The sequence below is a fragment of the Bos grunniens genome, chromosome 10, assembly GCF_055505025.1.
Source record: "Bos grunniens cultivar Pamir isolate PY7600 chromosome 10, Bosgru_T2T1.0, whole genome shotgun sequence".
Classification (NCBI taxonomy): Eukaryota; Metazoa; Chordata; class Mammalia; order Artiodactyla; family Bovidae; genus Bos; species Bos grunniens.
This window is the reverse complement of record NC_141174.1, coordinates 83,862,280-83,889,182: the sequence shown is the minus strand read 5'-3', so window position 1 is coordinate 83,889,182 and position 26,903 is coordinate 83,862,280. Positions and strand designations below refer to the sequence as shown.

At 42.9% G+C, this 26,903-nt stretch overlaps 1 protein-coding gene across 5 annotated transcripts in view; it reads left to right on the top strand.

Moving 5' to 3' along the window:
• The window catches only part of THSD4 (thrombospondin type 1 domain containing 4), a 676,260-nt gene that overhangs the window by 405,992 nt on the left and 243,365 nt on the right, over window positions 1–26,903 (top strand). The gene's annotated exons all lie outside the window — the stretch shown is intronic.

The window sequence follows — 26,903 nt, the reverse complement described above, 5'->3', positions numbered from 1 at the left end:
TGGGTTTGATCCTTGGGCTGAGAGATACCTGGAGGAGGGCATGGCAACCCACTCCAGTATTCTTGCCTGGAAAATCCCATGGACAGAGGAGCCTGGGTGAGTATGGTCTATGGGGTCACAAAGAGTTGGGCATGATTGAAGCAACTTAGCACACATGCACAATACTTGAACTTGGGCTAACTGAGATCAGAGCCAGGATCCCTTTGGCTGCATCATTCTCTCAGCCTAGAGAAAGGTAAGGAAGAACAGGAGGGACGCTCCCTTTACCAGAGGAAGGAAGGGCAGTCATCACAGAGGTCACATTTCTTTTTTTCTTTTTTTAACATTTCTGTCTTAGACATAAGATGTGTAATGGTGCCTGTAATGGAAAGAGCCAATTCCTTCTGGCCACCTGCGAAAGTAATTAGGAGGACTTGAAAGACATTGGCACAGAGATAAGCATCACCATTTGATTCATGGAATCTGCCAGTAGAGAAGGTATTAAGGTTATTCTTTTGCTGGTCTCCACCTTGAGTAGTAAATAATTAATGTGTTTCATTTTTAAGACTTTTCAAAAACACTTTATGAATTAACCACTACATTTCCATTGCAAAAAATAGAAAATAACAAACAAAAAAAGAAAAAATTAAAACTTCCTAGGGCTTATTGTCCAGTGATGATCTCATACGTCTTTATTTGCTAATAAATAAAAAGATTTCAGCTTAACAAAAACAGAATCATACTAAATGTGCTGTTTTATAATGTGCTTTTTAAGCAACATTTCGTGAACATTTCTCTCTGTTGGAGAGTATAAATAGATAGCCTTTCTATTGACTACATAACATTTCACAAATGGTCATATCCAAATTTGTTCAACTAAGCCTTGCTATTATATATTCAAGTTGTTTCTAATTTTTTCTAGTACCTACTAACCTCCTGCAAAGAGAACATCTTATAAACTATGTTCTTAGTTATAGAACTTCCAAGTATTCTATAGAAGTGAAAATTTTGGGTCAAAGTTGAGATCTGGACATCTTTAAAACATATAATTCGTGGTGTCATTTTTTTCTTTGGTGAATAAATGGCAACCCACTCCAGTACTTTTGCCTGGAGAATCCCACGGACGGAGGAGCCTGTTAGGCTACAGTCCATGGGGTCACAAAGAGTCGGACACGACTGAGTGACTTCACTTTTCACTTTCACCAATTAACATTCACCAGAAATGAATGAATGAGTTATCCTGTGTCTCCCTAATGCCTAGACTGTGACTTTGGTCCCCACATTAGGTATCAGCTCTTCATGGAAACCCAATCAGGGTTAGAAACTAACTTTTGATGTTGTTTAGCTCCATCTTTCAAGCCATGCCTGAATCCTCTTTTGGAGTCTACTAGGTTGAGATGACGGAGAAGGTGATGGCACCCCATTCCAGTACTCTTGCCTGGAGAATCCCATGGACAGAGGAGCCTGGTAGGCTGCAGTCCATGAGGTCGCTAAGGGTCGGACACGACTGAGTGACTTCACTTTCACTTTTCACTTTCATGCATTGGAGAAGGAAATGGCAACCCACTCCAGTGTTCTTGCCTGGAGAATCCCAGGGACGGGGAAGCCTGGTGGGCTGCCATCTATGGGGTCACACAGAGTCGGACACGGCTGAAGTAACTTAGCAGCAGCAGCAGGTTGAGATGAAAAATATTTCTTTTAAAATGTGAATTTGAGAACATGGTTGGTGTTTAAATGTAGTAGAAAAATTGGGGGAGTTAGAAAGAGAAATGATCCTGAGGTTCAAATACTCTGGTTTCAGGGCGGGCTGTATCATCATGAGTGTGTTACATCTGGCAATTCACTTGCTTACTCTGCCTGGGCCTCACTGGCCCCATTTCTAAGATGAGGGGTTGAAGAGGACCCCATCTTTACTCGGTCTTCCATTATGACATTCTATAAATCTTGGCTATTTGAAGCATTCCTTTCTGAGGCTGGGCTTGTAAATTGAGAGTTGTCAGGCATTTAAAATGTAGCTGGTGTGGGAAAGGAAAAAACCCAGCAGCTAGTTTGCTGCTGGATCAGAATTCTCTGTTCTTTGTGAAGTAATAAATTGTATCTTGGCTCCCAGATTATTCCAGGTTGCCTCGGGTTTTGCAGAAGTGGCTTTTTCAGGAATTGTTCCCATTGCCGGAAAGTGGGTGTTAATTTGTGCCTTGGCTGTTTTTCAGAGCACATGCTGGCAGAATCCTAGCAGCTTTTTCAGAGGCTCAGCAGATGCCATGACCGGGTTGTGGCTATCCTCACAGGATGACACACACCCTGCATGAATAACCCGTAACAGATCCATATTAAAGACCTAACCTTTATCATGGACTACTTAAGCTTGGCCTCTGAAGTGTTTTCTTGACCAAGTAGAAGCACTCTGATCAACATACCACAGGAACCAGGATAGCCACAAGCATTGAAATTGGTCAGTATTCCTTAATAAAATATCTGTGATCCACTCACATGGGGTGCAGGTGGTGTCTTGGAAAAGGAGACGAAGCCAAACAAAGAAAGGAAGGAATAACACTGAGTAACATTTGTATTTAGTTCTTGACAGTTTACAGCCTATGCTGACCACCTTATTTATTCCAACGGCATCTCTGAGATCTCTTCATCACCATTTTGTCCTGATTCACCCAGCAAGCAAATGCAAAAGCTGGCGTCATGACTGTGAATGGCCCAATAGCTTCTACAACAAGCACGGAGCTTGGCTTGAATTCCCCTAAGTCTCTGCTTTCTTGACAGACTTTGCAGTCTCACACCTCCTTCCTCGTCTATCTTTCTCTTCTATGTCAACAGCTGAAAAGCAGCTCTACTTTCTTGCACTGTGAGTAGAAGGTAGCAAATTGAAGTCAGTTTCCCATCTTTGGGGCTTCCCAGGTGATGCAAATGGTAAAGAATCTACCTGCCAATGCAGGAGACACAAGAGACGCAGGTTCAATCCTTGGGTTGGGAAGATCCTTTGGAGAAGGAAATGGCAACCCACCCCAGTATTTCTTGCCTAGAAAATTCTTTAGTATGATGTGCTTAGAAGACACTGTCTAGTCTAGCACGTTCTGGACTTTATAGTCATTTAGCCCTCACGATTTATGCCATGTTCATACACCACAGGTACTATTACTTACTTAATATTTGTCTTCAAATAAATGCACTATTTCATTTTTTATTATTCTAAACAATACAGTATCTGTGAAATCATCAGTTGGACATAATAGTTATAGTTCTATAATTAGAAATAATTACAGAAATAATTGAAATAATTACATAGCTATTAAATATGTTAAATGCTGATTGAAACTGTGTAACATACTATACTTCACTTTTATTCTCTTTGTTATGCACACCATATTCTGAGAAATGCATTAAAGTTAAATGAAATGTAAAATCCAGTTGAATTCAATTGGCCACATTTTCCACGCACAGTAGCCACTGTGGCTGGTGGCTACCATGTTGGACAAGGCAGAAAGCAGCTCTGTCACCCTGGAACGTTGTGCTGGAAGGCTCTGCCTAAAGTTTGCCCAGAGCATGTTGACTGCTTTCATGGACTAAAGCTGCTGCTGCTGCTGCTGCTGCTGCTAAGTCGCTTCAGCCGTGTCTGACTCTGTGCGACCCCATAGATGGCAGCCCATCAGTCTCCCCCGTCCCTGGGATTCTCCAGGCAAGAACACTGGAGTGGGTTGCCATTTCCTTCTCCAATGCATGAGTTTACACTTACATAAGTAAGATCACCAAAAGAATTGAGCACTGTGAATAATGATGAATTTAGAAAATGCTAGCAAAAATGTCCATCTCTCTACCTTCCGAACGTGTCTAAGTGTGTCCTCTGCTTTCCTGCTTCTCTTTTTCTTGCTCCACCTCTGTGTGTCCTGGTTCACTTTTTTAAATTGATGTGTAATCTATAATGTTGTGTTAGTTTCACGTGTACAGCGAAGTGATGCAGTCATACACAAATACGTATATTCTTTCTCAGGTCTTTCCATGATGGTATTGAGTGCAGTTCCCTGTGCTCAGCAAGACCTTGTTGCTCACCTGTTTCACATACAGCAGTGTCAGTTCAGTTCAGTCAGTCATGTCTGACTCTTCGCGACCTCATGGACTTCAGCATGCCAGGCCTCCCTGTCCATCACCAACTCCCCAAGTTTACTCAAACTCATCTCCATTGAGTCAGTGATGCCATCCAACCATCTCATCCTCTGTCATCCCCTTCTCCTCCTGCCTTCAATCTTTCCCATCATCAGAGTCTTTTCCAATGAGTCAGCTCTTCTCATCAGGTGGCCAAAGTACTGGAGTTGAAGCTTCAGCATCAGTCCTTCCAATGAATATTCAGGACTAATCTCCTTTAGGATGGACTGGTTGGATCTCCTTGCAGTCCAAGGGACTCTCAAGAGTCTTCTCCAACACCACAGTTCAAAAGCATCAGTTCTTCGGCGCTCAGCTTTCTTTAGAGTCCAACTCTCACATCCATACATGACCACTGAAAAAACCATAGCCTTGACGAGACGGACCTTTGTTGGCAAAGTAATGTCTCTGCTTTTTAATATGCTGTCTAGGTTGGTCATAACTTTCCTTCCAAGGAGTAAGTGTCTTTTAATTTCATGGCTGGTATAGATTAATCCCAAACTCCTAATATTATCTCTCCGCTGCCACTCCCCATTATGCTTTTTGGTAATCCTGTTTGTTTTCTATGTCTGTGAATCTATTTCAATTTCATAAATAAGCTTATTTGTATCACGTTTTAGCTTCCACATTTAAGTGTTATCATAGGATATTTGTCTGCCTTACTTTGCTTAATACGATCATCTCTAGGTCCATCCATGTTGCTGCAAATGGCATTATTCCTTCTTTTTATGGCTAAGTAATATTCCATTGTATACATGTCCATCTTCTTCATCCTTTCATCTGTTGATGGACATTTAGGTTGCTTCCACGTCTTGGCTGTTGTAAATACTGCTGCTATTACATTCCTAGTTCACTCTCATTCTTGCCCTTAGTTCTTTCTCTGCTTTTCTACCTATGTTCCTCTTATCTTCCCACCCCAGAATCTCCCTTAATTCAATTTGGATTTCGCTTTGTAAATTATCCCTTAGCTGCAGCAGTAACTTCAGGTCAGAGGACATTCTCAGTTGTAACTTGCATAAGGAATCCCTTCCAGTGGAATTCCTTAGGGATGTGGTCAGTGGCACACTGGACATCTCTACTTGGAAGTCTCCCTGGAATCTGAAGTTCAGCATGCCTAATACCGAACCACTTCCCACTCAAACCCCTGGCTGCCCTTCACTGATGTAACCACAGCAAACTACTTGCTTTACCTACCACCCATCCAAGGCCACCTTTAGAAGAATAAGAGAATTTTTAATTATGCTTTTTCTCAGGCCCATGAAAGAAGGGCCTAAAACTCCCTGTATGGTACTAGTTTATTGAGCAGGCTACAAAACACAAATTGCCTAGAAGGCGTGACGTAACTTCTTTTGCAATAAAAAATGACCCTGCTAGCACTTGGAAAGCTTCTGGAGGATCCCCAGAGGTGGAAAGTGCTATATAGATGTACGTATGCTTTGTCTGTTGGCCATGAATGTTGAGGAATAGAACAGACCAGCCCCCTTTCTCCTTATTTTAATTATCCAGAGACCCCCAGCAGGAAAGTAAAAGAGAAGTTGGATCCAAGAGCTCTCAGAAGAGCAGGAGGCTCTAGGGAACATGTATGCATTGTTTGTATGAAATAGACCCTTCCTTAGCAGGACAGAGCTGAAAATTTCCCTTATTCTTCTCAGGAAAATGTGTTCTCTCTTTTTTTTTTTTTTTCATTCTAAATACACTCAATTAGGTTATGGAAAATTTAGTTCCTCTTGCTAATTTATACAAGGAGTTATGATACCTTGGGATCATCATCTGTCAGCTTTAAAACCCTAAATATGGCATTGATTATTCTCAGGAAGGTGATGTGATGATCTGCTCTCTTTCTCAGACAAAGGGAGGCAGTTGTCCAAAATGGGAAGTCCCTATCTGGGTGGGAATGATAGAAACATCCTTCTGGCTAGATTCTGTTTCTGCTCCACTCTGAAAAAGAGAAACAGATCCCAGTTTAACTAGCCTCAGTCTCACTAAAGGTTAGGGTCTGTGTTGTCCTCTGGATAATAATAACTATAATAACTATTTGTTGAATGGTTGAATTTTTCCCAGCAGTGTGTTAGGTGCTGTAGATGATATCTTATTAATAGTGCTTACAGCTGTGATGGTAGGGAACCATTCCCTGCCCCCATATTTTACTTTGAGGAATTTGAGTTTGGGAGAGGTAAATAATTTGTCAAAGATCACACAACCCATACATGGCAGAGCTCAAATGCAAACCTCGGTCTGTCCAATGCCACAGCTCAATGTCTTTAGACCTTGTAGTTTTGTTTGTTTTTTTATTGATGGTTACTATGGGCCAGGCGCTATTCTAAGCTCAGAGAGATCCCTAATCTTATGGAGCTTATATCCTGGAGAGGAAAGATAGGAAAAGAATAAGTTAAAAAAAAAATCCAGATCATTTCAGATGTTGGTAATGCCATTAGAACAATAGAGGAAGTAAAGTGGTAGTGAGCACGGGGCTACTTATGTTGAGAGCTCTTTGAAGGATTTTCTGATAGGACCTTTGATCTCAGGCCTAGATGATATGAAGGATCCAGAATGTGGGTATTGAGGGCCATGGAAACAGCAAGTGTAGAGGTCCTGGGGTGAGAGTGAGTGCTATGTGTTTCAGGAGCTGCAAAAATCCAGTTTTTCTATTTGGCCATAGAGATAAGTGATCTGATATAATAGCAGACATGTAGGCAAGCTTTGGGTCTTGTTCCAAATATGACAGGGCATCAGAGAAGGGTTCTAAGCAAAAGAGGCATATAATCGGAATTAAATTGTTAAAAGATCTCTCTGGTTTCTATGTGGAGAATAGCAGATACAGGAGCAAGACGGGGAGTAGGGGAAATGGTTAGAAGAACATGAACTTCAAGGGGACTGAAAGTTTTTGGAGAAGATGCAGCCTTGGCTTTGGAAGTAGCAAAGGGTCTGGCGGCAAAAGAGTATTTACCTTTATCTAGGCCCTAAGATATTCAAGATGTGAGGAGGTGCCTCAGAGGCCAGCCAGGTCCAGTTCTTGGGCAAAAGGGAAGGGGGCATTCACAAAAGAAGATGAAAGGACTTCCCTGGTGGTTAGGACTTCACGCTTACACTGCGGGGGGCCCAGGTTCAATCCCTGGTTGGGGAACTAAGACCCTGTATGGTGTGACCAAAAAATAAATAAATAAAAAGCTTTTAAAGAAAAGGAAAATAAGATGAAGCTATGGGGAGTCTGCGGGAGAAGGCAATGGCACCCCACTCCAGTACTCTTGCCTGGAAAATCTCAGGGACAGGGGAGCCTATGGGCTGCCGTCTATGGGGTCGCACAGAGTCGGACACGACTGACGTGACTTAGCAGTAGCAGCATCATGGAGAGTCTGTTTCAGTGTCAGTGCTGGCAAATCAGAGTAATAAGAGCTAGTTTCACTGAGTGTATACCATGTGTCTAGTGGTATTCTAAGTGCTTTTCTCAGGATAACTTCTTTAGTCCTCTCAATAATCCTAAATCCCAGATGCTATTAGGGCTTCCCAGGTGGCACTCATGGTAAAGAACCCACCTGCCAATGCAGGAGACATAAGAGATACAGGTTCCATCCCTGGAGTAGGAAATGGCAACCTACTCTAGTATTCTTGCCTGGAGAATTCCATGGACAGAGGAGCCTGGTGGGCTACAGTCCATGGGGTCGCAGAGTCTGACACGACTGAGCACACAGGCATGGTCATGGTTTAGATACTATTATTGGCCCCATTTTACACAGGAAACTGAGACAGGAGTTACAACACTTGCAGCTACTACATGATCTAACTCTAAGTCAGAGCCATAAGGGTTGAGGCTGTCAGAGAGAGTGGAGGAGTGACCTCAAGAAGGGAGGGGCCGACTGGTGTGAAGATGAGACCCAGATGACCAAGGGGATCTGGGGGGGAGTGATGAAGTTTAACAAGTTTGTCCCATGATGCCCTACATCCTGAATGACTCTAAAAGAAGGTTCCTGATCAGTGCAAACTAGGAGCTTTCCTGCAGCTTCCAGTGGGTGGAGTAAGCCTGGGCCCCCTCCCTGGGACTGCTTTCTTAAGCAGCTTGTGGGAGAAGAGCAGTTTCATCTAACAAGACAGTGTCTTAGCCTCTTTTATCCCACTGCTCTTGGGTAGGTGGGGAGAGTGCTCAAATCCACACATTTCTGAGATGTTTTCCCTGACTCACATTTGGAGATAATAATCACTTACTATGATTAATTAGATTATGTATCTGTGGGCTTCACATTAGTCCAGCAGAGCAGGAATTCTGCCATTAGAAATGGAATGGGATCAGCCTAACATTGTTTGGGGTTGGTTTTCTTTTGCTGTTTTGTTTTGTTTTTTTTTGAAGGGGGATGGTACTTCTATGTTTCAAGTTTTATGCTGAGAACCTGACATATGTTATTCCTTCATCAAACACGAGTCTTATGATACAGCTACTAGTCTTATTGACCATTTTCTGATGGACCAACTGAACTCCGGATATAACTTGCCCAAAGTTATAGCAAGTGATGGACCTGAGAGAGCTTCCTACGTGGTGCAGTGATAAAGAATCCACCTGCCAATGAAGGAGACATGAGACTCGGGTTCGATCCCTGGGTCGGGAAGATCCTCTGGAGTAGGAAATGGCAACATACTCTAGTATTCTTGCCTGGAGAATTCCATGGACGGAGGAGCCTAGCAGGCTACAGTCCATGGGGTATCAGAGTCAGACGCAACCGAGCACACACACACACAAAGGACCTGAGATGTAAACCCTGACGATCTGATACCAGAGGTTAATCCTTAATCATGCTGCTACAAGTGAGGAACATAGGTATGCTGGGTCGAGTGCTTCCCAAGAAGTCTTTGTAAACCCAAAGGAATGAGTGCATGTAACAACACAAAGTTGGAAGAGAGATCATAGGGATGAACAGTGAAGGCATTCCTTGACTACACTGATTTTGAAATGTTAGTAGACCAACTGTCAGAATCAGGAAGCAACCTGAAGGTAGTAGGCTTGAACGAAACATGGGTTGGAAGGGGGAAATTGATATGAATAGAGAGAAAAAAATTGCTGCTTTACTTCCTTGTCTTCTTCTCAGTCAGTTCAGTCACAGTTGTATCCAACTTTTTGCGACCCCGTGAACTGCAGCAAGTCAGCCTTCCCTGTCCATCACCAACTCCCAGAGCTTGCTCAAACTCATGTCCATTGAGTCGGTGATGCCATGCAACCATCTCATCGTCTGTGGTACCCTTTTCCTCCTGCCTTCAATCTTTCCCAGCATCAAGGTCTTTTCCAATGAGTCGGTTATTCACATCAGGTGGCCAAAGTATTGGAGTTTCAGCTTCAGCATTAGTCCTTCCAGTGAATATTCAGGACTGATTTCCTTTAGGATTGACTGGTTTGATCTCCTTTCATTGTCTTCTCCTACTAAGTCTAAAAGTGCCACTGCTCAAATGATACAAACGATACACTGCTCAAATGCCACCGCTCAAATTTTTGCCCTTCTAATTCCACTTAATGAACACCGAAAAAGCTATCTGCTTCTCCACTCTCCCCACAAAACAGGAAAAGTGGCAGGATTATGAATAATTTTTGGTAAGGTATTTTCATTTTCCATGATTTTTTAAAGAAAACAAATATGCAGGAGGGAATCATTTAAGGGGAAACCATTTAAATAAATGAAATAAGATTCCTTAGGCATCATATTTAATTGATTCCATTTCATCATTTAAAAAATATATTTTCTTTGACATTCATCTGTTCCTATCCAAAAACATGGGTGGATAATCTGATCTCAGTTTTCTTAGGCTCTGTGATCTTGGCAAAGTCATTTTTTAATCATATGCCTGGCTTTCTCTAACTTGAAAATATCTAGACTCCCAGGACAACTGAACTTCTGTGGAAGGGCCATGAACTTCTTTGCCAAATGGCCATGAGTAAGGAGATCGCCTCTTAGAGGTAGCTCTCAGTCCTTCATCTGGATTCTAAAAGAGTTTATTAACCTGTAAATCAATTTTCTTTTTAGTCACCTGGTGGATTAGCAAACCCAGAATCTGTATTTACTTTATGTGTGCCTCTTGGAATATATAATTTAACACTTCTGTATCTCTAAGTGGAACCAAAAGATTTGAGTGCCAGAGTTTGTGAATGTAGGTGTTAGTCACTCAGTCGTGTCCACCTCTTTGCAATCCCATGGACCGTAGCCTGCCAGGCTCCTCTGTCCATGGAATTCTCCAGGCAAGAATACTGGAGTGGATAGCCATTCTCTTCTCCAGAGGATCTTCCCGATCCAAGGAATGGAACCCAGGTCTCCTGAACTGAAGGCAGATTCTTTACCATCTGAGCCATCAGGGAAGCCCCAAAGTGAAAGTGTTAGTCGCTCAGTCATGTTCAACTCTCTGATCAGGGGAAGATCATAGAGTCCTCCCTGCACCTACCATTTAGCTTAAAATATGCCAAGGTGCTGTATTTGGGGGGAGCATGACCTTAACTCCATTATCTACAGTCATATGTTGTGGGGATTAGGACATGGACTTATCTTTTGGGGGAAACACAATTCAACCCATTACCCTGACTTTGATGTATTTGTTGTTGTTTGTTGTTGTTCAGTTGCTAAGTCATGTCTGGCTTTTTGTGACCCCCTGCAGCATGCGAGGCTCCTTTGTCCTCCACTATCTCTTGGAGTTTGCCCAAATTCACATCCACTGAGTAGGTGATGCTATCTTAACCATCTCATCCTCTGCCACCCTCTTCTCCTTTTTCCTTCAATCTTTTCCAGCATCAAGGTCTTTTCTAATGAGTTGGGTCTTTGTATCAGATGGCCAAAGTATTGGAGCTTCAGCTTCAATATCAGTCCTTCCAGTGAATATTCAGGGCTGATTTCCTTTAGATTGACTGGTTTGATCTCCGTACAGTCCAAGTGACTCTCAAGAGTCTTCTCCAGCACCAATTTGAAAGCATCAATTCTTCAGCACTCAGCCTTCTTTAGATTAGCTGCAACAGTTCAGCTGGTTAAGAATTTGCCTGCAATGCAGGAGACCTGGGTTCAATCCCTGGGTTGGGAAGGTCTGGAGAAGAGAATGGCAACCCACTTTCAGTATTATTGCCTGGAGAGTCCCATGGACAGAGGAGCCCAGTGGGCTACAATCCATGGGGTCTCAGAGTCGGACACGACTGAGCGACTAACACAGCCTTCTTTATGGTCCAACTCTCACATCCATACATGTCTACCAGAAAAACCATAGCTTTGACTGTATGGACCTTTGTTGACAAAGTGATATCTCTGTTTTTAATAAGCTGTCTAGGTTTGTCATAATTTTCCTTCCAAGGAGAAAGTGTCTTGTAACTTCATGGCTGCAGTCACCATCCACAGTGATTTTTGAGCCCAGAAAAGTAAAATCTGTAACTACCTCTACTTTGTCCCCTTCTATTTGCCATGAAGTGATGGGACTATATGCCATGATGTCAGTTTGATCTCTTAGGAACATAATTTGACAAGGGGAGTAGGATGGAGAGGGTGGGCTCCCTGGCTGCTCTAGCCTTAGTCCAGGACCGAGGAAATGAGGAACTGGATTGGTGGCGGCAGGGTTCATGGGGGTGGAGCATGGGAGTAAAGAAGAGGAGTTGGAATCAGGAGACATACGAAAGAATTTGCCAGGACTTTTTTACTGCATGTGTGGTGAATAAGAGAAAAAGTTTTAGTGCAACACTAACATATGTTTCCCCAAAACACGTGTTGTAAAATACTGGAAATTGTTCTATAGACAAATGCATTTGGGAAACTCTGGATCGAACAAGGTTGAACAGGCTTCTCTGCAGTGCTTCTTTGCATGCTCATGTACACTGTGGCTTTCTAAAGGGGACTTCTGGGGGACAGCCTTTCCCAAACTTACAGATACTGACAGCAATTGGCAGAAGCCGCTCCTGTCTGTAGCACTCCCTGCCCCATGTAGAAAAGAATGGTTGGTACCAATGACAAAATTATGGACATCAATTTTGCAATGAATAGTTAAGAAAAAAAAGCAAATGTTTACTGAGCTGCTAGTATGCATCAGACACCACATTAAGTGTTTCACACACAATATCTCATTTAATTCTCGTGACAGCCATCAGGGACAGGTACCATCAATCATCAGATCTTATAAATGGGACCCAGAGGCACATAGAGATAAAGTTACTTACCCAAGGATGCATAGCTGGGGTGTGGTGCAACCAGAATTTGACTCCAAGCAGTCTAATGTTAAAACTGACATTCATAACTACCAGATTATGAATCTAATTGTAGATGTTTTGGATTTCAAATGTTGATAAGACTTGCAGATGGAAATATGCAGAAGACAGTGGAGGATACAGAATCAGACAAGGTCAGGTCTGGGCTCAGAGCCATTAGGGGGCAGACAGGGGTTGAAAATTGCCCGTGGATACATTTATTCAAACTATGAGGTCACAAGTTGGTTATAAGATTTACAACGCAGAAAGGATTCCATGCAAAGATTTTATGTATTAGTGGGATGTTTAACCAAGCAATGAGTTAGAAATAACTGGCTACCGTTATCACAGTCGGTGTACAGAATGTTCCAACTGTGATGAAACAGGACCCAGACACAGAAGTCTACATCCTAAATCATACTGAAAAGTCAGAATCAGTTGGGATTTTTGAGAAGCAGAGAAATCTCACTGGTCCCACAAGTGCAGTAGAAAACCTCAGCGAGAGCCAGTGAGTAGCTCTAAGAGACCACAGCTCTGCCTTGACATCTCACCACAGAGGCAGGACCTTCTCTCTGTTCCCTGGAGCCCCTGGAACATTCATCTAGAAGCTTCTAACACCCGTACAATGCGGACACCCAGGAAATAGTCGCTGAGCCAAAGAAATGAGAACCAACCCTGTTCAGCTTCCTTCTGCTCCTGGATACATTATCAAGTTTTAAAGTGTTTTCACTGACCCATCCCTATGCCATTGCCTGTCTGAATTTTCTTGCATATACTGGGGACAAAGCCATGATAAATTGCTACCTACTTGCACTGAGTTTCATTTTGTTCTGATTCATTGCCTACTTCAGAGACCTTCTAAAATCACAGTTTATGGACTCTACATCCTGGTGGTTCCCAGAGAGAAATGAACCTAGATTCCAGGGAATGCAGATGTCTTCAAACTTGCAGCCAGCTTCCAGGCTCCCTGCAAAGGTCTCTTAAGCCCCTAAGTATTTCCTCTCTTAAATCACACATCACTGGCACAGGCAGAGTATTTGTTAGGAGACAGTCACTTAAAGGTCTACCGAGTAGACAGAAATGCTGTCGTTCTTGGCAATTTTATTGCGCTGTTCTTGGGCTTAGTGTAGTGATTCTTTTTTAACGTTGCATTGGCTTTTTTGTTCCTGAAAGAAACTATTTCTTTAGTGCTGTACTTGAAACATGATGTTGAATCTCTCTTGGCATGTTTACGGGCTGGGTGAAGGACTGTATATGTGAAAGGGAGCTTAATATTTCACTTGCACAAATGTTGTGACTTTTATTCGACACATTTCTAATTAGGTGACTTGAATCCCTGCAGCCACCGGCATGGGTTATTGTGTCATTGTGGCACTTGGGTGTTCTGCCAAATTTCGATCTGGATAGAATGGATTTATTTTTGCTTCATCCTAGAACAGATTCTCTTACAGCGTCTGTCAGATGGTGTGCTGAACTGAACAGGTTATGCGATGTGGCACAGAATGAGGCATAGTGTTCTGTGTCACATCAAACTCACACCTATGGAAAGTGGTCATTTATTGCAATATGAAAATGCTTCTTGTGAATATAAAAAAGCATGTGGTCAAGGCAGCAAGCAATTCTTCCTGAATGCAGGGCAACAAAAGTAAATAGTGTGACAACTGTGGAAAGTTTCTTGAACTTCCTGAAGTTTGTTTTTTTTTTTTCATAACTAGTGTTCACCTTTGAAGTCCTTTAAGTGTACAGCCTCAAATTTGAGTATCTGCAATAGTGCCGTAGACACACACAGAAAATTTACAGGCCACTGCTCTATTACCAGTGGCATCAGTACACACACACACACATATACACTTCAGTTCACATTTACTATTCTTATGTTGAATTTTCTTCATGGACATTATTCAAATACTGCTGACCTCCATCCATTTCTCTGTTTATACTATAATATATTGTCCAAGATAGCCTAGGTTCAAGCCTAGGAAAATTGCCTTAAGTAAGAATGAAGAATACCTTGAAATCTCTTGCTCTCAGATATATACCCAACTTTCTAAAGCGATTATTACTGGAAACCACAAAAGTTGAAGATGGGGCACAACTAACTTGGAAAATCCCTTCATCCCTCCACCTTTACCATGGTCAGGGTCAGTGATTAGGATTCAAGGCAGGTGCTCTCACCCATGTGGTGTGGGTGTTGTTGTGGTAGAGAGGGCTCCTCGACTCTGAGAGTCACGGCCCTTGTCAGGAGCCTCCCCTTCCTGCAGTATCACCTAAGAATGCTTGGCTTCACAGGAAATGCTGATACAGTAGAAAGTATTTGGACGTAGGCAACACCCAAATGGAGGTCCACTTCCTCCTACTACCGCAACCTTGGCAGAGCTGTCTACTTCTGTGAGCCTTAGCTTCCTCACCTGGCAAATGGAAATAAAACTCCTTTCTCTAGACAAATACCATATTTTACCACTTACACTGGAATCTAAAAAATAAAACAAACAAATAGAACAGAACAGAAACAGACGCACAGAGAACGAGCTAGTGGTTAGTCGTAGGGGAGAGAAGAAGAGAGAGGCAGGATAGGGGCGGGGGATTAAGAGCTACAAACTACTATACATGGATATATTGTATAGCACAGGGAATATAATCAATACTTTATAATGACTTTAAATAGAGTATAACCTATAAAAATATTGACTTCCCATGTTGTACATCTGAAACTAAAAGAATACTGTAGATCAACTGTACTTCAATAAAAAAAGTCTTCTCCACAAAGTAAAAAGCTTTAGCCATATGAGTGGGTAACCATAACTTGTTCTATCTTCCAGAGAAGCAATTTGGCTTCAAAGGTCATTCATAAACTAGTGAGTTGTGTATTTGTTGTGCCTGATTCATGGTTAAAGTTTTGGAACAAAAACTATAGGGTGTCTGTGTCTGTCTCTATGTTATGCATGTCCATGGATATGTTACATATATGTGATGTTATTCTAGTTCCACAGGGTATTGCAAATATTAATATGTAAAAGAGCTCTAAAGTGACTTGAAAAAAAAAAGCTTTAATATCAATAGTATATTTATATAAAACTCAAGCAATTTTCTTTCATCTGTTAAAATAAGAAAGTGTTCTTGGACTATTGGTCTGTCCTTCATGAGACTGTGCAAGGATTTTCTTTACCTTCTAAGTAATCAGCCAAGAAAGGTTCTGGGTTTTTATCCAAATGGTTTCCAGTGCTTTGTGTCTTCTTCATTGATCTTTGATTATTTAAGAAAACGGAGTCTTCTCTATGAAAAGAGCTAAGTTTTTTACAACCAAGTAGTGTGTGTGTGTGTGCTCAGTCCTGTCCAACTCTGCGACCCCATAGATTACAGCCTGCAGGCTCCTCTGTCCATGGAGATTTTCAGGCAGAAATACTGGAGTGGGTTGCCATCTCCGACTCCAGGGATCTTCTCGACCCAGGGATTGAATCCGAGCCTCTTGTATCTCCTGCATTGGCAGATGGATTCTTCACCACTGTGCCAGCTGGAAGCCCTGCAACTAAGTAATTTTCAAAAAAGTCCTTCCTTATTAAAATTAAATAACATCATGTCTGTCGAGTGGCAGCATAGAGTAGGCACTTGATTTTCGTTTCCTTACCTCTCTGCACCCCATAGAATAAGCAGTAACTCCCTCACTGAAGCTGAAGCTTCTGTTTCTGAAACTGAAGAATCTGAGCATCAAATGATGGGATGATGAGACATGCTTCTTCAGTGAATTCATTATGTTTCTTGGCTGGACTGAAATGAAGCAAAGGCAGGAGAAAATCTGGATACAAAACAGATGTTAAAGCCTCATACATAGCATGGCATAAACCTGAGCTTTTCAAGCTCACCTTACTACAAATATACATCACACTCTTGTGTAATGCAGGTAACAACGATGAACCCTACACCAGTCCTGTGATTCTTTCTCTTTGGCCGACAGATGAGTCATAGTTACTAGCCTTCTTGCAGTTTGAGGTAACTAGTGGAAAGTGGGCCAGTCCTAACGATCCTCCACTTTCTCCCCTCCTCATCTGCCAGGTGAATGTCCATGTCTGGGGTGACCCGGGTTACCATGTGCTGAGGCCTGGATGTCTTAAGTGGCCATGTAGAGCAGAGTACTGCTTGCCCCAGCATCTGGAATTTACCCAAATGAGAAATAAACTCTTAATCAAGCCATTAAAACCTCAAGGTTTATCTGTTACAGCAGCTGCCACCACCCTAAGTAATGAACTTGATGATACAAGAGGTGAATTTTAAAAATTTTCTCCTTGCTCTGGCACTTGACACTTTTCTGAATACGACAGCACCAGTTTTATATTTCATTACTGTGGGAAAACAAATTTCATAATTGCCTAAAGACTAACTATGTGGTCTATCTATTCAGAAATATACTGTGTATATTGATCATAAGAGCTGTGAAACAAGGTTCTTTATCAGCAAAAAGTCTACTTGATTTTTTGCCTAACAATTTCAGCTGAAAGCCAGGGTTAGTGATTAACTACATTTATTGTGTTTTAAATTAGATTAAACACTCCTGATGCCAGGTGCTGGGCTGCAAAGGGAAAGCTCAGTTAAACAGGAGAAATAGAGGTAACTGTTTTTTCTAAATTATTAGAAATTCAGGAGTTAGAAACCTAAAAACATTTCTAAAGTATTCTATATACTTTTATGTTTTCTTAAACCATACGGAAGATAATTTTACCTTTCCCAGTGACACTTAATCCATAGGATTTAAGGATTAAATGGGGATCATGTCTGCTGCTGCTGCTGCTAAGTCACTTCAGTCGTGTCCGACTCTGTGCGACCCCATAGACGGCAGCCCACCAGGCTCCTCTGTCCATGGGATTTTCCAGGCAAGAGTACTGGAGTGGGGTGCCATTGCCTTCTCCGGGGGATCATGTCTACCTCCCACCTAATGCCTGGCACAATAAATATTAAATAACATGCACAATAACTATTGAAACCTTGACCTCTTACGTAATGATTTGTTTTATTGGATTTTACTTTGGAATTATTCTTAAGAACTTGAATTATCACCCTCAGAGGCTTGTGAAGTAGCTGTGTACCCCACATCAGTTGGTACTAAACTGCTTTTAATTATGGTATCAACTTTTACAATTTATCCTGGCTTCTTGCTGCTTTTTACTGGTAGCTACAGCCATCATGTTCTTCAAATCCTTTATATGGGGAGAAAAAAATAAAAGACCCAGGTAGAAATTATTACTAAAAAATGAAAAAGTTCTACATTCAAGCTGGGGGAAATACCCCAGCAGAGCCAATTACCAGCCTTCAGAGGGCTGTTTCAACGGGTTGGGGGCTCGTTATATTCAATGCCAAGATTGTTGCTGGTTCCAGCAAGTTGAGGTTAACAGAAGTCAGAACTCCCTGTCTAGGTATGGCCTTGATACACTTTCTGCCAGCTTAGCTTTTATGCTGAGAGGAGGGAGAGAAAGAGAGATAAAAAAGAAAGAGAGGTAAAGTAGGATTGGAAATTGAAAGGGGAAAGCTATTTGAGGGTAAGAAGTAACTGGTTGCTCTTCTATGGACACATTAAAAGTTTGAGAAGCCCAGCTCTTAAAGCACCTATTCAGATTTACGTTCTCACTAGCCTTCCCATGGATGGAGGAGCCTGGAAGGCTGCAGTCCATGGGGTCGCTGAGGGTTGGACACCACTGAGCGACTTCACTTCCACTTTTCACTTTCATGCATTGGAGAAGGAAATGGCAACCCACTCCAGTGTTCTTGCCTGGAGAATCCCAGGGACGGGGGAGCCTGGTGGGCTGCCGTCTCTGGGGTCGCACAGGGTCGGACACGACTGAAGCGACTTAGCAGCAGCAGCAGCAGCCTTATGTCAGACTACCCATTTTTCTGAACTCTTGCCCATAGTGGGTATAGTGTTAGTTGCTCAGTCATGTCCAACTCAATGCAACCCCATGGACTGTAGCCCTCCAGCGCCTCGGTCCATGGAATTCTCCAGGCAAAAATACTGGAGTGGGTTTCCATTCCCTTCTCCAGGGGATCTTCCCGATGCAGGGATCAAACCTAGATCTCCTGTATTGCAGGCAGACTCTTTACCATCTGAGTCACCAGGGAAGCCTATAGTGAGTATTGCCATTCACAAAAGTTATCAGGTGAACACGGTATGATGTAATTTGGTTTCGTAATTCTTTGGTCATCAGTAATGCTACCTTGCTTTTCATCTTCCGTTTTTTGTATTGCATTTGTATATCTCCATTTGTGAATTGACTATTTCATAATCTTTCCCATTTTTATGATTATACTCCCCATTTTTTTCCAAATGAAAATGATTTTGTTTTTCTTACTACATTTATTCTTCTGCTGCCCATTGTAGAAAAATAACTAAAATTTTAAAAACAGGAATGTGATGGAACTTCCCTGGTGGTCCGGTGGTTAAGACTCCTTGCTTCCACTGCACAGGGCACAGATTCAATCGCTGGTCAGGGAACTAAGATCCCGCCTGCCACACAGTGGCCAAAAAAAAGTAATGAATAAAATCACCCTTTATGTTTACCCAGAACAGAATTAAGGATGCCATATTATGGTATACTTAAAAAAATTTTTTTTCTCAATAATGCACATATACTGTTCACACATTTAAAGTATATAGCACCATAGTTTAGTATATTCACAGTTGTACAACAGTCACCACAATCTAATTTTTAGAAATTTTCATCACCCCCAGAAGAAATACTGCCCATTTCTTCTCACACTCCTTGGGACTAAGAAACTACCAATATATTTTCTGTCTCTATAAATTTACCTCTCCTGAATATTTTGTGTAAATGGAATCAGTTAATAAAGGGGCTTTGTGACTAGCTTCTTTTTCTTAACATAATATTTTTGAAAGGCATGATATTGTAGCCTGCATTTGCACTTCATTTTTTTTATTGCAAAATACTGTTCCATTGTTTGGGTATTTTTATTCATTCATCAGGTGACAAACATTTGAGTTGTTTCCACATTTTGGCTGTTACGAATAATGCTGCTAGGAGTATCCATGTAAAAATTTTTGTGTGGACATATATTTTCATTTCTCTTAGGGGTATAACTAGGATTGGAGTTGCTGGGTCATACAGTATTCTATGTTTCTCTTTATAGGGCAGCTGCCAGATTGTTTTGCAAAGCAGCTGCACCATTTTATATTTTACCACAGGTAGTGTGTGAGTGTTTTGATGTCTCCACATTCTCACCCACATTTGCTATTACCTGCATTTCTGTAACGTGATATCTTATTGTGGTTTTGATTTGCATTTCCCAGATAAATAATGACGTTGAGGCTCTTTTCATGTGCTTATTGGTCATTTGCATATTTTGGAGGAGAAATGTCTATTCAAGTTCTTTGACTTTTTTAATTGGATTGCCTATTATCAAGTTTAGGAATTTTTGTATATTCTGAATATATCTCATCACACATCAGTTCAGTTCAGCTCACTCGCTCAGTCGTGCCCGACTCTTTGCAACCCCATGAATCGCAGCACGCCAGCCCTCCCTGTCCGTCACCAACTCCCGGAGTTCACCCAGACTCATGTGCATCGACTCGGTGATGTCATCCAGTCATCTCGGTCATCCTCTTCTCCTCCTGCCCCCAATCCCTCTGAGCAGCAGGATCTTTTCCAATGAGTCAGCTCTTCGCATCAGGTGGCCAAAGTATTGGAGTTTCAGCTTCAGCATGAGTCCTTCCAATGAACACCCAGGACTGATCTCCTTTAGAATGGACTGGTTGTATCTCCTTGCAGTCCAAGGGACTCTCAAAAGTCTTCTCCAACACCACAGTTCAAAAGCCAATTCTTCAGCGCTCAGCTTTCTTCACAGTCCAACTCTCACATCCATACATGACCACAGGAAAAACCATAGCCTTGACTAGACGGACCTTTGTTGGCAATGTAATATCTCTGCTTTTGAATATGCTATCTAGGTTGGTCATAACATTCCTTCCAAGGAGTAAGCGTCTTTTAATTTCATGGCTGCAGTCACCATCTGCAGTGATTTTGGAGCCCCGAAAAATAAAGTCTGACACTGTTTCCACTGTTTCCCCATCTATTTCCCATGAAGTGATGGGACCGGATGCCATGATCTTCATTTTCTGAATGTTGAGGTTTAAGCCAACTTTTTCACTCTCCTCTTTCACTTTCATCAGGAGGCTTTTGAGTTCCTCTTCACTTTCTGCCATAGAGTGGTGTCATCTGCATATCTGAGATTATTGATATTTCTCTTGGCAACCTTGATTCCAGCTTGTGCTTCTTCCAGCCCAGCGTTTCTCATGATGTACTCTGCATAGAAGTTAAATAAGCAGGGTGACAATATACAGCCTTGACATACTCCTTTTCCTATTTGGAACCAGTGTGTTGTTCCATGTCCAGTTCTAACTGTTGCTTCCTGACCTGCATACAGGTTTCTCAAGAGGCAGGTCAGGTGGTCTGGTATTCCCATCTCTTTCAGAATTTTCCACAGTTTATTGTGGTCCACACTGTCAAAGGCTTTGGCATAGTCAATAAAGCAGACATAGATGTTTTTCTGGAACTCTCTTGCTTTTTCCATGATCCAGCAGATGTTGGCAATTTGATCTCTGGTTCCTCTGCTTTTCCTAAAACCAGCTTGAACATCTGGAAGTTCACAGTTCATGTATTGCTGAAGCCTGGCTTGGAGAATTTTGAGCATTACTTTACTGGCGTGTGAGATGAGTGCAATTGTGTGGTAGTTTGAGCATTCTTTCGCATTGCCTTTCTTTGGGATTGGAATGAAAACTGACCTTTTCCAGTCCTGTGGCCACTGCTGAGTTTTCCAAATTTGCTGGCATCTTGAGTGCAGCACTTTCACAGCATCATCTTTCAGGATTTGAAATAGCTCAACTGGAATTCCATCACCTCCACTAGCTTTGTTCGTAGTGATGCTTTCTGAGGCCCACTTGACTTCACATTCCAGGATGTCTGGCTCTCGGTGAGTGATCACACCATCATGATTATCTGGGTCATGAAGATCTTTTTTGTACAGTGCTTCTGTATATTCTTGCCATCTCTTCTTAATGTCTTCTGCTTCTGTTAGGTCCATACCATTTCTGTCCTTTATCAAGCCCATCTTTGCATGAAATGTCCCCTAGGTATCTCTAATTTTCAGGAAGAGATCTCTAGTCTTTCCCATTCTGTTATTTTCCTCTATTCCTTTGCATTGGTTGCTGAGGAAGGCTTTCTTATCTCTCCTTGCTATTCTTTGGAACTCTGCATTCGAATGGAATATCTTTCCTTTTCTCCTTTGCTTTTCACTTCTCTTCTTTTCACAGCTATTTGTAAGGCCTCCTCAGACAGCCATTTTGCTTTTTTGCATTTATTTTCCATGGGGATGGTCTTATCAGACACATGATATGTTAAAATTTTCACCCAGTCTGTGGTTTGTGTTTTCATTTTCTATCATTAGCAGCACAAAAGTCTCTCATTTTGATGAAGTCCCATTTATTTCTCCCTTTGTCACTTGTACTTTTGGTATCTTATCTAAGACACTATCAACTAACACAAGGTCATGAAGTTACTTCTGTGTTTCTTGTAAGAGTTCTACAGTTTTAGCTCTTACATTTAGGTCTATATATGGCTGTCTTGAGAGTCCCTTGGACTGCAAGGAGCTCCAACCAGTCCATTCTAAAGGAGATCAGCCCTGGGATTTCTTTGGAAGGAGTGATGCTGAAGCTGAAACTCCAGTACTTTGGCCACCTCATGCGAAGAATTGACTCATTGGAAAAGACTCTGATGCTGGGAGGGATTGGGGGCAGGAAGAGAAGGGGACGACAGAGGATGAGATGGCTGGATAGCATCACCGACTCGATGGACGTGAGTCTGAGTGAACTCTGGGAGTTGGTGATGGACAGGGAGGCCTGGCATGCTGCGATTCATGGGGTCGCAAAGAGTCGGACATGACCGAGCGGCTGAACTGAACTGAAACTGATGGCTGTCTTATGGCTGCTGTAAACTAACACAAACAGAGGCTTGGAGTAACACAAATTCATGTTTCTACAGCTCTGGAGGTTAGAAGTCTGAAGTGGGTCTCCTTAGTCTAAAATCAAGGTGTCAACAGGCTGCATTCCACGTGGAGGCTCTAGAGATTCCCGTTTTGTTCCTTTTCTGGAGTATATCCTCATTCATGGGCTCATGGCTCTTTTATCAAGGCCAACAATGATGTGTTGAATTCTTCTCACATCAAATTATAGTCAGCCTTCAATATCCACCGGTTCTGCATCCATGAGTTCAATAAACTGAAGATAGAAAATATTTAGAAAAAACATTAATAAAAAGTTCCAAAAAAGCAAAACTTGAATTTGCCACATTATAGCAATCATTTACATAGCATTTATATTGTATTAGGTGTTATTGTTGTAGCCACGCATTCTGGGAAACAAACTCACTCAGAGGACAATGCAGATAGTGGAGTGCAGTTTATTACACCGGCGGGCCCAAGGCAGAGTCTCCTCTTAGCCAAGGACCCTGGCCAGTTTTTCTCAAAACCTTATATACCCTAAGTGTATGTGCCCAAACCCACCTCCCCAAATTCCCCAAAACTAGTCTGAACAAAGGAAAAGAAAGATACAATCAAAGTTAACCCATGATTCATATGCCTTAAGCCTGGGTAGTTAACAATGAACAATTATCAATAGGCCTGTGGCCATACCCAATAAGCATGATAGAATTTATGATTCTATTTGGTTACACAGATAATTAGGGTATTCTTTTAGGTGACAGAGAGTCTAGGTACGAGCCCTGGGGCTCTTCCATCCGGGGTGTCTGGTTTTCCTGTTGGCATGTCGTTTCCATAGATACTGGGCATTTAGCTCAAAGTCCCCGGTCCAGCCCAAGATGGAGTCCTGCTTTCAAGATGGAGCCTGTTCTGTCTGTTTCCTCCTTCATTCCCCACTCTTGATGCTCTTAACTCATAGTATGAGCATCATTCATAGGGATATATTGCACCCTGACTCTCCGACCTCCAATTTGGGAGAACAACATCAACCTTTGGGTTACAAAGTTCATAATACTTTGTAAAATAAAGGGTCCACAAAGCAGAACTATGAAGGCAACTATAACAATGGTAAATATAGTTTTCCACCAATCACCCTTCACCCAAATTAGACCAAAGTCCAAAAAGGAAGATTATCATCAGACATAAATTTTACCTGACCTTTCATGTCATCTAGGGTGGCTGATATATAGCCAGATAAATCAGGAATATGTACACAACATTCAACTTTAATTATAGCACAGGTCCCTCTTTGTACTGAAACTATGGTTAGTCTCAAGATGATACCAGCAAGTCCTTGTAGCAGCAGTTGATTGTAGAGTTTCATCTCTGTTTCCTCTTTAAGATGATCTTGGTTTCACGGGGATCAGAGGGGTCCCTCTGCGCAGTCCACTCGGCATCCTTCAGGTCTGCATGCTATGCTCTCTTTACCCTCATGTGGTGGATCCAGGGAGTGATACCTGCAACTTTAACTGCAGTAGGGCTGGTTAGAACAACAGTATATGGACCCTTCCCATGCGGGGCCAAGGAGTCGTGTTTCTAGTCCTTGATGCACACCTGATCCCCAGGCGCAAACTCATGAGTCTGTTCCCCAAGGGGGAATGGCACCCTTTCTTGTACTAACTTAGTTACCTTACCCAGTTGTTCCATCTGCTATGAAGTCTCATCTCCCCTTACCTGAGGCAAATTTGTTGTCACCTGTTTTATTATGGGAGGGGCCTCCCATACACAATTTTGTACGGAGAAGACCCATAGGACTGTGGGGTCATCCTGAGTCTGAGCAGAGCCATTGGAAACAAGTCCACCCAGGAACAGTCAGTCTCTTAAGATCCACTTGGAGAGTGTCCCTTTAAGTGTCCGGCTGATTCCTTTCACCATCCCAGAACTCTGGGGCCTATATGCTGTAGTAATTTCCACTTAATGTTTAAAGTTTTGCCCACTTGTTATACTAAATCAACTACTAAAGCATTGTCTGATCCAATGCTGGTCGGAAATCCAAATCTGGGAACTATCTCCCTAAGCAGGCACCAGGCTACTTTTGATGCTCTTTCAGCTCAGGTAGGAAAAGCTTCCACCCATCCTGAGAACGTACATACCATGACCAGCAGGTAATGGTAATGTTGGTGAGGCTTCATTTCAGTGAAGTCCACTTCCAGGTGTTCAAAGGGCAGCGTGCCTTTTAGCTGAATCCCCGGAGGTTTCTGTCTGTGCCAAGAGGCAGCATTGACCTGTGAGCAGGCAGTGCAGTTCTGAGATTCTGTCCTGCATAGGGAAGAGAGGCAAGGAACCAAGAAATATTTTTGAATTAGCTCTTCCAGTTTATCATGGCCTAGATGGGTCGCTTGGTGTGATTGGCTTACCAGAGTGGGTGCCAGCTCCTCCAGTACCAATAATTTGCCGCTTGGCAATTCCCACCATCCCTTTTCAGTCTTGATGGCCCCTTCTGCTTTGGCTGGTTGGTTTTGGGCTTCAGTGTATTTTGGAGAGTCCAGCATTAGCTCAGGTAGCTCCGCCAACATGAGAGCTTTAATAGGGGCTTCACTTGTCACCCCCAAGCCCTCAGCTGCTTGTTTTGTGGTCTTATCTGCCAGTCTATTCCCTGAGCCCGGGGGGTATCCTCTTTTTGACGTCCTCGGCAGTGTATGACTGCAACCCTTTCTGGTTCCTAGGCAGGATCTAATAGGGTGTTCATTTCTTCCTTATTTTTAATATCTTTTTCACTAGCTGTCAAAGGCCTCTCTCCTTATACAGAGCCCTGTAGTGTGGCAAAAGCATACTTGGAGTCTGTGTAAATGTTTGTGTTCTTACCTTTTGACGCGGGAGGGCCTGGATTAGAGCATATAGTTCAGCCTGTTGAGCGGGCCAGCGTGATGGCAGAGAGCTAGCCTCAACGATGGTTTCTTCCATGACTACTGCATATCCCGACAGTCATTGTCCTTGTTTCACCAGGCTGGTGCCATCGGTGTACAGGACCCAATCTGGGTCTGGGATTGGCTGGTCTCTCAAGTCAGGTCTGCTGGCATAAAATCCTTCTAGGATTTCCTTGCAATCATGTGAGGGCCCACCTTCTCCCACAGGAAAGAGAGTGGCTTGATTCAGGGCCTGACAAGGCTCAATAGTAACATGGGGGTTCTCACATAACAGTCCCTCGTATTGAGTAATCTGGGATGTCGACAGCCATTTATGGGGGTCCCCTCACAGGAGAGTGTTGACCTCATGCAGGACTTTTATGAACAAATCTTGGCCCAAAGTCAGCTTGGTTGCCCCCCAGACCAGTAAGGCAACTGCAGCAACTGCCCGTAAGCATCCCAGCCACCCAGTGGCAACACTGTCCAGCTGATTAGAGAAAAGTCACAGGTCTGTCCCATGTCCCCATAGTCTGGGACAGCACGCCCATAGCCACCTTGTGCTTTTCAGTCACGTAAAGAGTAAACGGCTAAGCAAGGTCTGGCAGGCCCAAGGCGGGTGCTGACATACTTGTACCGGGTTTGAGTTCTATTACCAGTGGGACTTGTTTTGCAAGCCCGGGGTGGTTGTCTTCTGCCCAGACCTCAGGGGATTGTTGAGTTAACTCTCTTTCTCGACTGTTTAGCCCATCCGGTTTCCCTTCCAGGAGATCGGGCAACCTCCATTCATCTTGAGGGGTTACCAAGAGGAAGAATAAATAGGTGGTTGAGCCCACTTGAACAGTGGGTCTTTTGTGGGGGAAAGGTCACTTGTGCCCCCAATTTAGACAGCAAGTCTCTTCCCAACAAAGGCACTGGACATTCAGGGATGTGTAAAAATTCATGAGTCACTTGGTGTCCCCCCATCTGACATTTTCAGGATAGGCTTGAGACACAAAGGCTGCATTTACCACCACGTGAGACCCAGCAGCCTCTGGCTGGGTCTATTGGCGTATAAAGTCTATAGGCCTCACACAGTCTTTCACAGAACTCAGAGGGTGATCCGCTTTCCCTTTGAATCACTTGGGAGGGTTTTGCGATACTCATAGCTTTTCGGGCCCCGCTCTTGAGACCTGGTAAAGTAGTTGCCCGGTATCTCTCCAGGTGGCGCCCCCCTTCCTCTGTGTTACAGTCCCATCGGGGGTGACTAGTTCTGCCCACCGCTGCGGGTTTGCAGTACCCTCAGGTGCCATTTCTCTTAACCATTTTCTGGCCTCAGTTAGGATCCTGTGTCTTTCCTCAGGGCTGAAAAGGGAGACTAGTAGTTGGGTGATGTCATCCTATGTAGGGCGGTGGGTTCGAAAAATAGTCTCCATTAGCCTAATCATGGCTTGTGGCTCCCCTGAGTACGGTGGAGCGTGTCTCTGCCAGTTTAACATATCCGTAGAGGAAAATGGCTGGTAATAACAGGCTACCGGGGACGGATGGTAGTGCCCCATGCGTCCTGAACCGGAGGCTGTTGTACCCTCTGGGGGGCATCTGTAGTGGTGTTCTTTCCCCCTGTTCCTTGGCGGAGCGCAGCCTCTAATTGCTGTGTTTTCTTCCCCCTTCCCATCAATACTCATCGGGAGAGGTGGATACAATCTAGGAGATCCAGCTGAGGTGGAATTCTGGGGGCA